The following is a 17,115-nucleotide window of genomic DNA, read 5'->3' as shown; positions in this document are numbered from 1 at the left end:
AACTTCAGAAAACCTTTTGCATGCAATCAAAGGAACTCTACCAGGTTGTTTCATCTTTCCAATCACTTGTCAAGATCTAGTTACATCCAAGTAGAGAGAAACTTTCTTACAAACAAATGGGATAATCAAAAGAGGCACTTGATGTGGCTATTTTAAAAAGGAGCCATTTCAATATTGTATCCATGCCTCTGAGTGGGTGAAATTTCAGTGAGAAAATTTGGTAATCGTATTATGACTACTATAAATATTGTTTCCAGCTAGCTTGTATTGAGTTACTAACAGGAGATAAGCAGAATGCTCTATATTACATGTGTTAACTCTTTTAATATAGGTAAAACCTAAGTGAACTCTCACAGTACAACAAATTAAATGCAGTAAAATGCTATTTGAATGAATCAGTAAAAGGGTTTCCACAGACCAGGCATAAAGACCCTAGGTTTTCTAAGTATGTTTACCAAATTTTGTAATTTATTTTCAAACTTTTCTTGGATGCTGGGGGGTTTGTTTTCATCATTCTTTTTTTGGTCATTTTTATTTATTTTTTAGACAGTTGATAATTTACTTAAAAGTTTGATTTAAGCATCCACAAATGTGACTTGAACCTCCACTTCTGGCTCAATACTGATAGATGTAATTTGTTTAAAAATCTCAGAAGGACCTTGCAAATTAATGAATCACTTGTGAATCCTCTTCTGAAAATGATCTCAAGTCTTTGAAACTTCACAACCGGGAGTTTTTCTTATGGTGATTCTCAGAGTCTTGGTAGGCATCTGAACTGGTCCTTCCACTTTGAGATTCTTTTCCTTTATGCCTCTGAGCAAATCAGCACATACCTTCTACAAAGATTTTATTCTGTGGCCAGTTAGAGTAATTCTAATTTGGTGAATCATCACCTCTGGTTCCGTGGTTGTCTTCCCAGTGTCTTTAAAAGCCATTTGCAGTGGGTGATTGCTTTCTCCACCTGTTCCTTAGGGAGAGCAAATAGTGGGGAGTGAAGAGCAGTAGTGGGGTGTCCAGACCTCTGCTGTGGCTACCCTTGAGTTCTACTCAAAGAGTTTTTGGTCATTTTTGAAAGGTCCCCCAATAATGGGTCCGTGATTAAAGGAGCGAGACTGATACAAAGCGAAGGTCAAGCAAAGCTTTATTTCACGCCAAACACCGAGAATCAAACTGACCGTTCGGGGCCATACCTCTTACAGAGAAGGCGACCCCTTCTAGCTTCACAGACTAGCTTTTAAGGGCAAAGGCCATGTGGTTGGGCCTGGCCATGCACAGGTGGCCAATGAGATTTTAACACACAGAGAAAGCTGCACAGTCATGTTAGGTCATACATAAGTGACCAACTGAATTACAATTTACCCTATAGTAGACATTTGAACTAGCTTATCACCTTAGTCAGAATTGGTGCCCAAAAGGCACCCAAAGGGTGAGGCCCATACTCCTTGGTAGCTAGGGAGACAGTATGCACCCCCCCCCCACTGATTGGATGTCTTCACCTGGCCTGACCCACCCTTGTATTTGGGCTTTGTTACCTGGGACTGGTTTCCTGGACTTGTTTTTAAGTAAGTCCCCTGGGGGGAAAGGGGACAGGGACAGGTTAAGTTTAACTGTATAAACAACAAAGTCATTATTTAACCAGATGGGAGCGCTCTGGCTAAATAGGTCCTTACAATTTTTACATGAACATTTTCCTTTTCTAGAGAATAAATACCTTCTTAGTACAGACCCCTAGTTTTTACAGGAGAGAGAAAAAAGTTGTTTTTTTTTTTTTTTTTAATTAAATAATGTGGGGCACCTAGGTGGTTCAGTCAGTTCGTGTTGGACCTTCAGTTTTGGCTCAGGTCATGATCTTAGGGTCCTGGGATAGAGCCCCACATTGGTCTCTGTGCTCAGTGTGGAGTCTGTTGGAAATTATCTTTCTTTCCCTCTGTTCCTCCCCCTGCTCTCTTGCTCTCTCTCTAAAATCTTTTTTAATTAACTAGTTAATTAATTAATTGTATCATGTGTCTTTACTTTCACCTTGTATTTTTAAAAGCATCTTAGCTACATATTCTTATGGCATTCATAATAAAGTGCATAGACTTTAGTGTGGGAGGAATTATTATGCCTATTTGATATACGAGATAAAGTAGAGACAAAATTTTTTGATTGGTCCAAAGTCACATAGTAATTTTGTGATATATACACTAGCCACCATTTGAGACTCAGGCATTTAGACAGTTCATTTAGAGGCACTTCACTAAAACTGTTTTCCATTTTTCTTATATCCCATGGAAAATTCTGATGTAATCTAAATTGAAGAGGAAAGAATTTCTTTTATTTTATGTGATCTGCCAACTTAATAAACAACTAATGGGGTGACTGTGTGTCTCAGTAGGTTAAAGCCTCTGCCTTCGGCTCAGGTCATGATCCCAGGGTCCTGGGACCAAGCCCCGCATTGGGCTCTCTGCTCAGCAGGGAGCCTGCTTTCTCCTCTCTCTCTCCCTGCCTCTCTGCCTACTTGTGATCTCTCTCTGTCAAATAAATAAATAAAATCTTTTAAAAAAATAAAATAAACAACTAACAAATGTATGCAGAATACGGAAATTTCATCAGATTAAAAAGCATCAAAAAGACATTATTTTCATATTTTAGATATAAAACAGTATTCTGGAAACTGCTATTTTTAGAAGTCTTTAAAAATTTACATTAATTTTTCATGCAAAATTTTGACAGGTAATATGCTTTATATTTCAAAGGTATTTGTAAAAGATTGTAGAAAAAAGTATCTCCTCTATAATTGCGTTCTTTGTGGTCATACATGCTTGGGTGGATTGGATTTAAAAATATATTTTCTAACATAGTTTTTAATGCATTTATTTATTATTTATACTTGGGTACAACCCATCACTTACTAATTCAATTTTTTCCAAGTAAGAAGATTCCTAAATAATAAATAATAATAATAATAATAATAAAATAATAATAATAAAAGTAAAATTAATGTCACTAATAGTGACATTAGTTACTAATAGTAACTAATGTTACTATTCACGAATCATAACACTTTGTTGTTTAAAAGAAATGCACATAGGTATGTGATAGTTAATGTCTATACCTGAGAAGAAGAGAAAAAATAGAATCTATGGAATCTATAGAAATACTAGCAATTGCAGTCCACAGTACATGCATTGATTAATGTTTAGTTTTGTTTAGGTTTATTTTGTTTTATTTTACTTTTTATATGTTAGCCATGTTGTGTTTCATTAGTGACAAAATGTTAGCTTTTTGGAACTTCAGTCAGAACTTGTAAGAATACCTTAGCAATTGATTCAAGTCTTCACGGAATTAACTAGACTTTAATTTGTATCATACCAGTTAGGAAAAATGTGTAATAAAAAAAATCCTTGTATGCATATTCATGTTGAGGTGGATAGAGACTCCCGGCCTCAGCCCCTTCCTGTCCACTGCTCTCCACTGCTCCTACTGAGGCAGAAAAAGACCAAATAGGCATCCCACTTGGTTAAGAAAAGAAAACAAGTTCCCCAGAATGACTTAGCCCTCTCCTGAGATGCTTCCATATAGATTATACTTCCACATAAAAGGGGCCAATCCGCCATGACAGACCACGAAAAATGTCCCATTACCATCCCCCATCACCCATAACCATAAAAAACTCACCCCTAACCCTGCTGGGTGCTCAGTCTTTGGGGAATGAGCCCACTGAGCCCTCCAGTGAAAATAAAGCTGTGTTCTCCCAGATTTCCATGTGCCATTTGAGTTTCTTTGGTCACTTCAGATTTTCCCCAACATTTGGTTCCCTGACCGGGAAACCCAACTGTGCTGGCCCACTGTGCCACCAGTGTGGGACAGGAGATGGGCTGCAGAGGACAACAGGGTACCTACACTAGGGTTTAGGTGCGCCCCGCTGATTTCAGTGGACCCAAACCTGGGTTCTCCCAGACAGCCGGGGCTCACCTCCACCCGTCGGACCAGGTAAGCCCTGGGGCCAATGCCCGAGTGAAACCTGTCCACTGGGGACAAATGGGAAGCCTGATCACCTCCCATTAGTCAGGGATACCCAGAGAGTGGGGTGTCCAACTTTACTGAATATAAAGAGTGACTGACTATGTTAATCTGTCTGTACAACTCCATTGCTTAGGCTACAGTTTCTGAGTGGGCTAGACCCTGAATCTCACAGAAGTGTCATGCAGCATAATGGTCATCTACTCCATGGAGTAGCCTGGTCTGGGGCTTATACGGAGAGACCTTAGCTAAGATGCTGCTAAGTTCCTGCGAGGGACGCGAGCAGGACAGCATCTGAAAGAATTCCCTCCCTTTGTCTGCGGCATCATTCATGATGAGAGGGAAACCGAGTAAACCCACTGTTTTTGACTGCATGCTTAAAAATTTTAAAAAGGGCTTTAGCGGTGACTACAGGGTTCATATGACCCCAGGAAAACTCAGGACCCCCTGCAAGCTAGAATGGTCTAGTTTTAATTTGGATGGCCCTCAGAAGGAACCTTAGATTTGCCCACCATCCAACGTGTTTATCGCATAGTTACCGAAAACCCAGGGCACCCAGCTCACTTTCCCTATATTGACTCCTGGTTAGAAATAGCTGGAACCCTTCCCTCATGGGTACAGTTCTGCATCAATAGTAAGGGACAGTGCAAGATCCTTGTCACTCAGCCAGCCAGAGGTACTCAGAATAAAGCCATATATCAGGGGGATCGAGAGGAAGAGCTCCCACCATCCTACATTCCTCTGGTCCTCCTGACTGCTCCTGAGGTGGGACCTGGCACTCCAGCACCGTTGGTTTCACTGCTGGTTACACCATCCCTGCCTTCCCCTATTCCAGCACCAACTACAGTCTCTCCAACACCTCTGATTCCAACACCCGCCGCCTCCGGTTCCCCAACTATCAATGGTCTCATTACCAACCTGCATTCAGCCCCCAACTACTCATGATGGGGACTCTTCCCTGGAACCCAAACCCCCAAACACCACATGCCACCATTGAACACGGGAGATCCCAGCTTACCAAATGCCCCTCCATGAGACTTAAGGTCTTGATATGATTGGTGCAGATGGCACCCTCCAACTGGGTCAGCCCATCATTTATTATCAGCCTTTTACCACTACTGACCTCCTAAATGGGAAACATCATACTCCCACATATTCAGAGTAACCAATGATTGACCTCATGGAATCCATCTTCCAAACCCACCAACTAACGTGGGAAGATTGTCAACATGTCCTTCACACCTTGTTCAAAACCGAGGAGAGAAGAAGAATCCTTCAGGAGGCGCATAAGTGGCTCAAGGAGTTAGCTCCAGCAAGCATTATGAATAATGAGGGATGGGCTCAGAAGTCTGCACTGGACAATTGGCCTAACTGCAACTTCAACACGAAGAAGGTCATAATGCTATCAAGCGCTACCAGGAAGCCATCCTGCGAGGTCTCTGACAAGGTGCCAAGAAACCTACCAACATGTCAAAGATAGCTGATGTGACCCAGGATGGGGAAGAAACTCCTGGTAATTACTATGAGTGGCTTTGTGAGGCTTTCCGCATATACTGATCCAGAAGCACCCGAGAAACAATGGATGGTAAATGCAACCTTCATGGCACAGTCAGCTCCTGATATCCATCACAAGCTACAAAAAGTTCAGGGTTTTGCTGGGATGAACATCATCCAGCATCTAGAAATAGCCAATAAGGTCTATCAAAACCGAGACACTGTATTAAAACCTGAGGCCGAGAAGACCATGAAACAAAAGGTCACCCTGCTGGCCACAGCCTTTCAAGAAGACTTTCAACTATGGGGACCACCAGAACAATTAAGAGGACAGCCTCAACAATGCAGAACCCTCAAAAAGGATCAATGTGCATACTGCAAGGAAATGAGGCACTGGAAGAATGAATGCTCAAATCAAAGGCCGAAACCATTCACATCCTCCACCCGACCTGAAACCCAGGCAGACTGGGATCCAGACTTCATCAGACTAGCCAACATAGACTCAGACTGATGGGGACTGGGCTCATTAATGTTAGGCCCCTGGGAGCCACCAGTGGCACCCCTTACAGGACGAACCCTAACCATCATGGGTGCCACAGGGGATTGAGCCAGAAGCCAACCCTTTTGCCAATCCTGAATTGTAAACTAGGCAGACACATTGTGTCCCATGAACTATTATATGTTCCAGACTGCCTACTCCCTTTACTGGGAAGAGATTTGCTTTCAAAATTAGGAGCACAAATCTCCTTCAAATCTTCTGGACAGGCTACCATGAGTCTAAACTCCACCAGAGCTCAACTCATCTTGTCCCTCAACACATCTCGGGATGAAAAATGGGGACTGTTGGAATAAGAACACCCTGAGACAAACCCAGAGGCCTACCGGACTGCAGTCCCTGATGTATGGTTAAACGATAACTCTCCCAGACTTGACATCTGGTGAGCTCCAGTCATTATAGAACTAAAGGCTAGAACACAGATGCAATGGTAAAGGCAGTATCTGACCTCATGAGAAGCCCAAATAGGCATACAGGCCCACCTAGAGCAACTAAAAGAAACAGGCATTCTAGTCAAATGCCAATCTCCCTGGAACACTCCACTGCTCCCAGTCAAAAAGCCCAATGGTGACCACCAACCCACCCAGGACTTGCATGTCATAAACCGGGTTGCTCAGACTCTACACCCAGTGGTGCCAAACCCCTATACCCTCTTAAGCCAGATCCCACCAGATCCCTGCCCCCATAAGTCAACCTCTCTTTGCCTTTGAATGGACTGATGTCAGCTCGGGATGCCAGATGCAACTCACCTGGACTAGATTTTCACAGGGGTTTAAAAACTCACCAACAATATTTAGTGAAGCCCTGGCCTCTGACTTGGCTGACTTCCCCAGGGAACGAAATGGCTGCATGGTACTCCAGTACGTTGATGACCTTCTCACCACCAAACCAACTAAGGAAACCTGCCGCTGAGCAACACTCAAACTCCTACACCACTTTTCAAAAAGAGGATATCGAGCATCCTGGAAAAAGGCTCATTTATGTAGACAAGAGGTCAAATACTTAGGATTCATGATAATTCAAGGAAGATGGGCCCTCAGCCTTGGGAAAAGCCTATTGCATATCTCTCAAGAATTTAGACACTCTCGCCTCCAGATGGCCCCCTTGCCTGTGGGCCCTGGCAGCCGCCATACTTCTTACCAAGGAGGCTGACAATCTCACTCTAGGACAACAGCTCACAGTAAAAGTTTCCCACTCAGTGATCACTCTTCTGAACAGTCAGGGTCAGAAATGGATATCAAATGCAAGGGTCACTCAATGTCAAGGGCTACTTCTAGAAAATCCTCACATAAACCTACAGATTGTGCAGGCCCTCAACCTGGCCACATCCCTCCCAACAGCGGAAGGGGAACCAGAACAAAACTGTCTGGAAATCATAACTGAAGTCTACGCCACCCAGCCAGAACTCCAGGACTCCCCTTTGACGAATGCTGACTTTACCCTACACACTGATGTTAGCAGCTTCCTAAGCAATGGCCTAAGAAAAGCAGGTTACTCCATTGCCATGGCTACGGAAGTCCTAGAAGCCAAAGCACTCCCTGAGGGATGGTTAGCTCAGAGAACTGAACTCTGGGCCCTCATCTGGGCACTCTTACTGTCTAAGGACAAAAGGTCAACATATATACTGATTCAAGATATACCTTCGCCACTCTACGTATACATGGGGCAATCTATAAAGAAAGAGGACTCCTCACATCAGATGGAAAACCATCAAGAACAAAAATGAAATCCTCCAGTTGTTAGAAGCAGTATGGGTGCCCCGGAGCTTAGCTGTCATCTACTGCCAGGAACACCAAAGAGGAGATGCTGAGCCAGCTACAGGGAACCGCTTAGCTGACCAGGCAGCCAGGGAAGCTGTCCAAGATGAACAACCTGCCATTATAGCACCAGTTACCCCCTCCCCCTAACAAAATCCCACTTATACAGCAGCTGAAGATGTCTGGGCCAAAACCGAGGGAGCCATTCACCATCCCCAAGGGTGGTGGATCCTCCTGGATGGGCGCTTATTCATTCCAGCAAACCTTCCCCACTATGCCGTCACTGAACAACATTCAACTTCACACTTGGGAAAAACAGGGCTTGAAAAACTGCTGCCAGAACATTTCTACATCGCCAGACTTGCAACCTTATGCAAGTCGCTTACACATTGGTGCGCCACTTGTGCTAGACACAACCCAAAAACTGGACCTTCCCCATGCCCCAGAGTATAGTGCACAGGGACAGCTCCCTTCAAAGACCTGGAAGTGGACTTCACAGAGATGGCCCCTTACTGAGGTATAAAATTTCTGCTAGTTCTGGCCTGTAACTTCTCAGGATGGATAGAGGCATATCCAACCCAGACAGAGAAGACCAGAGAAGTCACCAGAGTACTCCTCTGGGAAGTCGTGCCTTGGTACAGGATCCTGCTTACCATACACAGTGACAATGGCCTGGCTTTTATCTCTGAAGTTATACGAGAGTTAACTATAGCCTTCAACATCTCCTGGAAATTCCACAGAGCCTACTGGCCTCAGAGCTCAGGGAAAGTAGAGTGAATGAACCATACTCTCAAGGAAACCCTATCCAAATTACATGCTGAGACCTCCTTAGGGTGAACATATCTACTTCCCTTAGCAGTACTCTGCTCCCACCCTACCCCTCAGAAAAATGGATTCTCCCCCATTTGAAATACTCTATGGCAGGCCACCCCCGCTGTCATCTTCTTTTCCAGACAACCTTAACATTTTAGGAGACACACAACTCCAGGACCAACTGTTATCCCTAGGAAGAATCCTCACAGAATTACATGCCCACATATTAGAGAGAGACCCTATATCCTTAGGAACCCCTGCCCATTCCTTCCATCCTGGAAATGAGGTCTGGGTAAAAGATTGGAAACATGAACCCCTTCACCCAAACCCCTTCATCCAGGACCAAGCTACCTGGATCCCACATCCATCACCATCAAGTTCTAAAGAAGGGCCCCTAAACTCTAAAATACATCCTCTCCTTTCTCAACCCAGCTGGACCCTCACATTATGGCTACTAAGTTTCCTCTGCCTCTTCCCACCAGGGACCCCCACTAATCCAACAACATATGACTGGAAATTAACCCAGACTTTGGGAGGCCAGGACAAAGTCTTTCATAACCAGACCACTGGTGACTGTCCCACCTTCCAGATATCCCTATGTCAACTCCTGGCTCCATACAAGGGACAAATACTTGAAGGGAGGCTATGTAAGGAGCAGGGACACCAGATGTATCTTTGCCCAGACCAGGGATTAGAGGAATGTGGGGGAACAACCAAAAACTTTTGTAACCAATGGGGTTGTAAAGCCATTGCCCCATGGCTGACATCAGATAACAACCTGCAGGTCACCCCAGTTTGCCTGCCCCAGGCCAACCAAACACTAACAATTACCCCACAAAACTGTGGAGGCTCCTACTGGGACCAGCCACAAAGCTGGGGAGGGACCCCGGAACAACATTCACTCTCCACCAGGATGGACCTCTGTGGCCCAGGTTCTCTTCTATAAACCCCACTCCCCTAGGGCCAACCATTCAAAACTATACCTGTCAACTCTTAAACACCTCCTACCACTTATGGCTCAACTTGACCCATTCCCCTACTGGTTCCACCTGCTGGGTCTGTCTCACCTTGACTCGATCGGCTTTCTTCAGTATCCCCATCCCTCCTAACTGGACATTGCCCGATAATACAAACCCTATGAGTTTTGGCCCCATACAAAACTCAGTCATGATGCTTCCAGCTAACAATCTAACCTGCTTTCTTCCCTGAAGCTGCACCAAGGCCCCTGATCCAGGTTGCCAGAACTTCACACCCTCTGCCTAACTGCATCCCCCCCCCCGCCCCACCCGGCATCTTCCTCTCCTGCGAAAACAACCTTTTCTTTAGGTGCTGCAACAAAGGTAACAAACACTCTGGTTGCATATTTGTGTTTTTGTCCCCCTCTGCCTCACTATACTCAGACTTCCAGTTCCAGTCCCGGCTCTCTCCTCACCACCAAAGTCAACAGGCAGTAATCTTACTGATCCTTCTGGGGGCCAAAATCTTCACCAGCATAGCTACTGGCACAATGAGCAGTGGGACTTCCCTTAACTTTTACTTCAGGCTTTCACTGCAACTCAACAATGACATGGAACCTGTCCCAGATTCATTAACATCCCTCCAGACACAACTCTCCAGTCTGGTGGCAATAGCCCTCCAGAATCCATGAGCCCTAGATCTCCTCACTGCTGAAAAGGGAGGAACCTGTCTCTTCCTACAGGAAGAATGCTGCTGCTAACTCAATCAGTCCAGCATCGTCACTTCCAAGGTTTGTGAGCTCCAGGAACACATCCAGCTTCATCAAGAAGAACTCACATCTTGGGGTTTACAACCACAATCATAGACATCTTGGCTATTACCCCCAGCAGGCCCTTTATTGTCCCTACTCCTCCTAGTCACCCTTGGGCCTTGTCTCCCCAACAGCCTTGTCCATTTTATTAGAGATACTGTCTTTCAACACACAACTGCCCGTATCCTGGCCCTCTGAGGATACAGTCCCTTAAATCTTGATTTAAGTGATGATTTTAAATGATGATCTTTAGGGTACCCCTGCCAATCATCAAGAGGGGGGGATATGAGGTGGATAGAGACCCCCAGCCCTCAGCCCCTTCCTGTCTGCTGCTCTCCATTGCTCCTGCTGAAGCAGAAGAAGACCAAATGGCCATCCCACTTGGTTAAGAAAAGAAAACAAGTCCCCTGGGATGACTTAGCACTCTCCTGAGACCCTTCCATATAAATCATTCTTCTTCATAAAGGGGGCCAATTGGCCTTAGAGACTGCGAAAAACGTCCTGCTACCATTCCCCATTGCCCTTAACCATAAAAACTCATCTAACCCTGCTGGGTGCTCAGTCTTTGGGGAACGATCCCACTGAGCCCGCCAGTGAAAAGAAAGCTGTGTTCTCCCAGATTTCCATGCGCTGCTTGAGTTTCTTCAGTAGCTTCAGATTTTCTGCAACAACGTAACTGTAATTTAACTTTTACCTATTTTTAAGTTCATTAATGTTCTTTAGTGTAAGGACAATGTCTTACTCTAGATTAGTAGATCCAAAGTGCCTGTAAACAATGTTTATTTGAAACATGTTGACAATTAATAAAAACAAGGTATTAATTTGCTAATAGCTCATTCTCCTGGGTGCAGTATTTTCCAATCAAAGAACCTTATTTACACTAATAGACATTTACATGTAGGCTAGGTTGTTTTATGTTAATTAATTGCATTAATTAATATTCCAATTATCTTTGGAATTTTCCCGTATGAGATTCTCTGGAATAATTAACTATCATATCTTTTGATCTAAAGTTTCTTTTTTTATTATAATTTATGACTTTTTTACCCTTCTTTGTTCATTTGATTGAAAATAAAATAAAGGCATTCAAACTGATATTTATTCTTCATTTAAATTTAGAGTGTACTTAAATTAAATTTCCCATAATCCAAACATTGTTTAATACAAAGTTCAAAGATTCAAAGCAATTCTAACATTGTCTTTTTTTGCATTTCCTTCATCTTAAAATTATATTTATCTTATTTTTTGAAATATATAACTCTTGTTAAATATTATCTTCTAAATCAAAACAAGGTAGGTGAAGCAATAAAGAAAACATTAAAGAGAAATTAAATTGTTTCTTATTAAAGTAAATATATTTATAAATAAGATCAACCATATAAGGTGGAAAATAATAATTTAGGTAAATATTTGTTGATGCATGTGTCTGTAAGGACCTATTTAGCCAGAGCGCTTCCATCAGTTAAACGATAACTTTGTTGTCTAAAACTTAAACTGTCCCTGCTCCCCTTCCCCCAGGGAACTTACTTAAAAAACAAGTCCCAGAAACCAGCCCCAGGTAACAAGGCCCAGATACAAGGGTGGGTCAGGCCAGGCGGAGACATCTGATCAGTGGGGGGTTGCATACTGTCTCCCTAGCTACCAAGGAGTATGGGCCCTGCCCTTTGGGAGCCTTTTGGGCACCAGTTCTAACCAAGGTGATAGGCTAGGTCAAAAGTCTACTATAGGGTAAATTGTTATTCAGTTGGTCACCTATCATCACTGTGCAGCTTTCTCTGTGTGTTACTATTTCATTGGCCACCTGTGCATGGCCAGGCCCAACCGCATGGCCATTGCCCTTAAAAGCTAGTCTGTGAAACAGAGAAAGGTCACCCTCTCTTGTAAGAGGTGCGGCCCCGAACATTCGGTTTAATTCTTGATGCTTGGTGCAAAATAAAGCTTTGCTTGACCTCGCTTTGTATCAGTCTTGCTCCTTTAATCACGGACCCATTGTTGGGGGACCTAACAGTGTCTATATGTGTCAAAATCTTGTCCAAGAAGGAAAGGATAAGTTGATGTCTAAGACCCATTTAGTTTTCATTAGTAAAATGGGGAAAAAAGCTTTTTCAATTAACAAACATTGCTTAATAAACTGAAAAAAACAAAAATACGTTGATATTGATTATCTATGTTTTATCCACATTTTAAACACTTTCATTTGTACTTATTCGCTAAAATCTAAATATCCTGGCAAATATATCCTAAATATAAAAAATATCCTAAATTTTAACCTTATTTATAGAAAATTATGATCTGAATTCCATATGCCCACAATCATGAACAGATGTATTTTGGTATTTTCCCTCCCACAGATGAAAATTATGCATTATGAGATAAAAAATAGGAAAAAAAAAATAAAGATTTATGTGGCTTGGTTAAATCAATTAGTCAAAAAATGCAGATCCCACAGAAAATAATTAAAGAATTAGTGCCCCATTCATAGAGGTGCTCTTTAAAAATAACCCAAACTTTTGAGAGATGAGCAGATTATACCTAAAGTATATTTTTAAGTCTTGGCAACTGCATATGAAGAGGAATATTGAGAAACAGGAGAGGATTAACCATTCTGTGAGCTACTGGGAACTTTAACCCTGACTCTGACTCCAACTGTCCTAGGAAAATGGAAGAGAGGAGATGTTGGGGTGATAGGATTAACTTTGTATATTTGAATGTCTGTCATGCTGAAAATTGATTAGAGCACTTATTTTGATCTCAAGGTAGGTCTGAGAACAAGGGTGACAGTCACTTTGGTGCTTGGAATGCAAACAAAGGCACTTGACCTTCATTCAGTGTTCTTTGGTATCTTTTAAATATGAGAGAGCAACGTGGCATAGAGAGTACAGGTATACCTCAGAAATATTGCAAGTTTGGTTCCAGACCAGTGCAACAATGCCAGTCAAAAGAATTTTTTGGTTTCACGGTGCATATAAAAGTTATGTTTACCTGATGCTGTTGTGTATTCAGTGTGCTATAGTATTGCATCTAAAATAACAATGTGTATACCTAAATTTAAAATGTTTTATTATTAAAAAGTGCTTACCATCATTTGAGCTTTCAGTGAGTCATAATCATTAATCATAAATCATCATAATAAATGCAATGATAATGAAAATGTTTGAAATATTATGAGAATCACCAAAATTACCAGAGACATGAAGTGACCAGCTGCTGCTGGAAAAATGGTACCAAGGGATTTCTGGACATAGGGTTTGCCATAAACCTTCAATTTGTAAAAACACAACTATCTGGAAAGCACAATAAAGCAAAGCACAATAAAAGGAGGTATGCCTGTATGTTAAATTTTAAGTCAGATAATTCAGATCATAGATATAAATATTTTGTGGACTTGGAAAGTTATTTATGTGGCTGAGGATAAGTTACCTTGTATAACAATAAATGGCTTATTCATAGGCTACTAAGATTAAATAATGTAAGTGAAATGGCTGACACATAACTTTCTTAGTCAAGTTCTTCTATTTACACAGTTCAATGTTTTAATGGATTATGATATTAATGAAAGATGAGCTTAATACTTTAAGAAAATAATTTTATTACACTTAAGATTATTATTTGAATTGCATTCGTATATTCCCCAAATATCATTGCACTATGAATTTAGAAGTTGACATGTAAAGAATTGCAAGCATCTCTAGTTGAATAAATTTTCTATAAATTTGCTCATTCATGCAAGAAAATATATCACACCAATCGAATTGCAGGTATAATAATGAAAAAGCAAAATTGTGCTGTGAGTTTTGAACACCTCTTTAATTTGACAGCAGTTACCTGACTAGAGATGAAATAGAATTATTTACAACTGCAGAAATTGCTTCTGGGTTGAAATTGACATTGAAGAAACTTACCCTTTGGCAATCCCCCTTGACAATAGTGTCACCATGTCACTGTAAATAACCCTGCTGGGATCAGTTGTCATGCCCCCAAGGGACACTGTTGTCTATAATATCACAAAAAAGTAATGAAAGATTTTCTGCTAGAACATGAGTCATTTCTAAGCATTAAACTACCAAAGCTTGAACTAAGTTAGATCAGACCTACACTGTGGGAAATTGCATAGAAGCCGCACATTAACAAAATGTCTTGCTTGGCAGGAAATGGCTGGACATGTAGAAATACAATCACTGTCTTATTTATTTGCCACTCTTGGGACCACTAATATGAAAGTGACTAATATGGTATACTAGTTCCCAGAACCAATTAATTAATCATAGCATGCCATTAATAGATATATTCCTTGGGGGGAACACTTCATACTCAGGGAAATTAAACTATTTTGTTATGCTAAAGTTCTTCAAGTCAAAAGCACTTCAAATTTACATTCTCACACTTTAACAAGGTGGGATTTTCCTAAATGAGGAATTACTGTCATATGGACTATAGGTCATTTCTGGAAAAAATTAAGTGTCCATGAGGAGTAAAATTTCTTTCTTTCTTTCTTTCTTTCTTTCTTTCTTTCTTTCTTTCTTTCTCTTTCTTTTCTTTCTTTCTTTCTTTTTTTGTGCTTTGCATTAACTGAAAATATTTAATACATTGCTTTCATTTTTGAAACACCAAATTGTTATTAATTCAACTTTCCTTTAAAATACAGCCTAGGGGCACCTGGGTGGCTCAGTGGGTTAAGCCTCCTGCCTTCAGCTCCGGTCATGATCTCAGGGTCCTGGGATCGAGCCCCGCATCAGGCTCTCTGCTCAGCAGGGAGCCTGCTTCCCCCCCTCTCTCTGCCTGCCTCTCCGCCTACTTGTGACCTCTCCTTGCCAGATAAATAAAATCCTTTAAAATACAGCCTAATACATGCTTTTCATTTCAAATAAATGAGACAGAGGCCCAGTCTCTTAGTTGAAAAGTCTGAAGTTTGGTTAGCTAGTTTATAACTTCCTTATTGCAAATATGTTAGTCATTTTTTTTTCTTCTTTAAATTATACTTGTTCCTTAAAATCAGGGAAAGTTAATGTCTTCAAAGAGTTTGACTTCATTCATATTATTGCAAATTTCAGTCATTTCACTGATAGTGACATTAAATATCTAAGCATGTGCATGAAGTACTGTTTATTTTCTTTATTTCTTCCTCCCTGAATCATGTGCCCTTATGATAAACCGTTTTTCACAACCCCCAGTGCAATGCATCACCTACTTAAACAGTGTCCAATACGCTCAACCTCATTCATGAAAACAATATTGAAGTTAAAGTTTTCTTAGTTTGCAGTGTGCATACATTCTCCATTTAAAAGGAGAAATTATTTTTTAATATTTCTCTTTCTGGACTCAGTCTATAGATTACCAAGGGTCCACTCTAGTCTACAATTATACCATATTATATGTAATTATTTTTTCTATGGCACTTTTACTTCTTATTTATTTGTGGATATTAGTTGCTGAACTGATTATCTAAGTCAATGATTAGTCCCCATACTTTATAGCCTCAATGGTCATTACTTACAACCTTTAAATATATAATAAGAAATACTGTTTGTCTTAGATTTTCTCTTCTGACCACTTAGAAACTATTTTTCCTCCCCCATACCTGTCACACTAATGGGCAGGATAGCTCCTGTAATCACTAGCTACATATATCCCCCAGTATATGAGGCAAACATGTTATGAACACAGGTAGCATGATAATGCTAAACCATTACCAGGAAAAAGTTCCCAGCATGAAGAAAAGACAGACTTTAAAGCATGGGAATGAAACTTGGTTTGGAGTGCATATTATGAATTTCTATTTAGAAACTGGTGGTGCTCAAGAACTGAATCTTTTCTATGCCAACTCTATCCTTTAGGCGTTCGCTAGTGTAGGGGAAGAAAAAATAATTTTCCCTCTATCCTTGTAAGTTCCTAGCTGAGACTCCATTTGTAATAGACTATTGTTACTATTGTTACTATTGTTACTAATAGTAACAAACTATCAGAGAAAAGTGAACAAGTTTATTGATGTATCTGTAACAGGGAGAAAATAAACAAACAAACACACAAAAACAAAACCTTAATATATTGGAATCCATGTTGCTTCTACTTCCCTTGTTGCTACAACCTATAAGTTAGAGACTTCTGCTTAGCCCTTCATGTAGGCATATTAATCAACAAAGGGATTTTGCATACAGCTAAAATTTCCAAAAACCACTCTTTACCCCAAACCTACTTCACCAGAGGAGATAGGGAAGAAGCCAGAGAAGTCATCATTCCAATTCCTTCAAGATTGAGGAATGATCATAACTCAGAGGGGATTAAAACCATGCCCCATAGGGTTGATGAGTTTAAAAATAGCAGAAAATTTAAAGCTTGTGTTTCAGAGAACTGTTTCTCCCTAATCAGCTCTTGTATGTTTTCAGACTTCACTAACAAATCCACTAACTAGCTCTTTGGAAACCTGGATTCAAAGTCAACTTACATGGTTCCAGCTCATGAACAAGCAAGGCCCTGCATTACTTACCTGAGGTAACAAGCCCAAGACCCCATCCAGTTTAGACCAGCTCTCAGAGGATTCCCATAGTCCCTTCTTGTCCTAAAATAATCCTGAGATCAGAGCCTAAATTTTGTTTCCTTCTGTTGCTAAGTCTCCACCCCAAGGTGAACAGGGAATATATGTTATATATGTTTGCTCAGTGTGCATGCTCCACATTTCTTCATGCACAGTCATAAGTTTGCCCACCCTTTTCATCCATAGGTAT

General features: G+C 41.2%; 1 pseudogene across 1 annotated transcript; it reads right to left on the bottom strand.

Moving 5' to 3' along the window:
• Positions 1-575: 575 nt before the first annotated feature.
• On the bottom strand, positions 576-935 carry LOC308356031 (small ribosomal subunit protein uS10-like; annotated as a pseudogene). The gene has a single exon. The product of its transcript is annotated as a small ribosomal subunit protein uS10-like (transcript).
• Positions 936-17,115: the final 16,180 nt, after the last annotated feature.

This window comes from Martes martes, assembly GCF_963455335.1.
Source record: "Martes martes genome assembly, chromosome: 15".
Taxonomy (NCBI): Eukaryota; Metazoa; Chordata; class Mammalia; order Carnivora; family Mustelidae; genus Martes; species Martes martes.
Note: the sequence above shows the minus strand (reverse complement) of the source record. Positions and strands in the feature narration are given on the sequence as shown.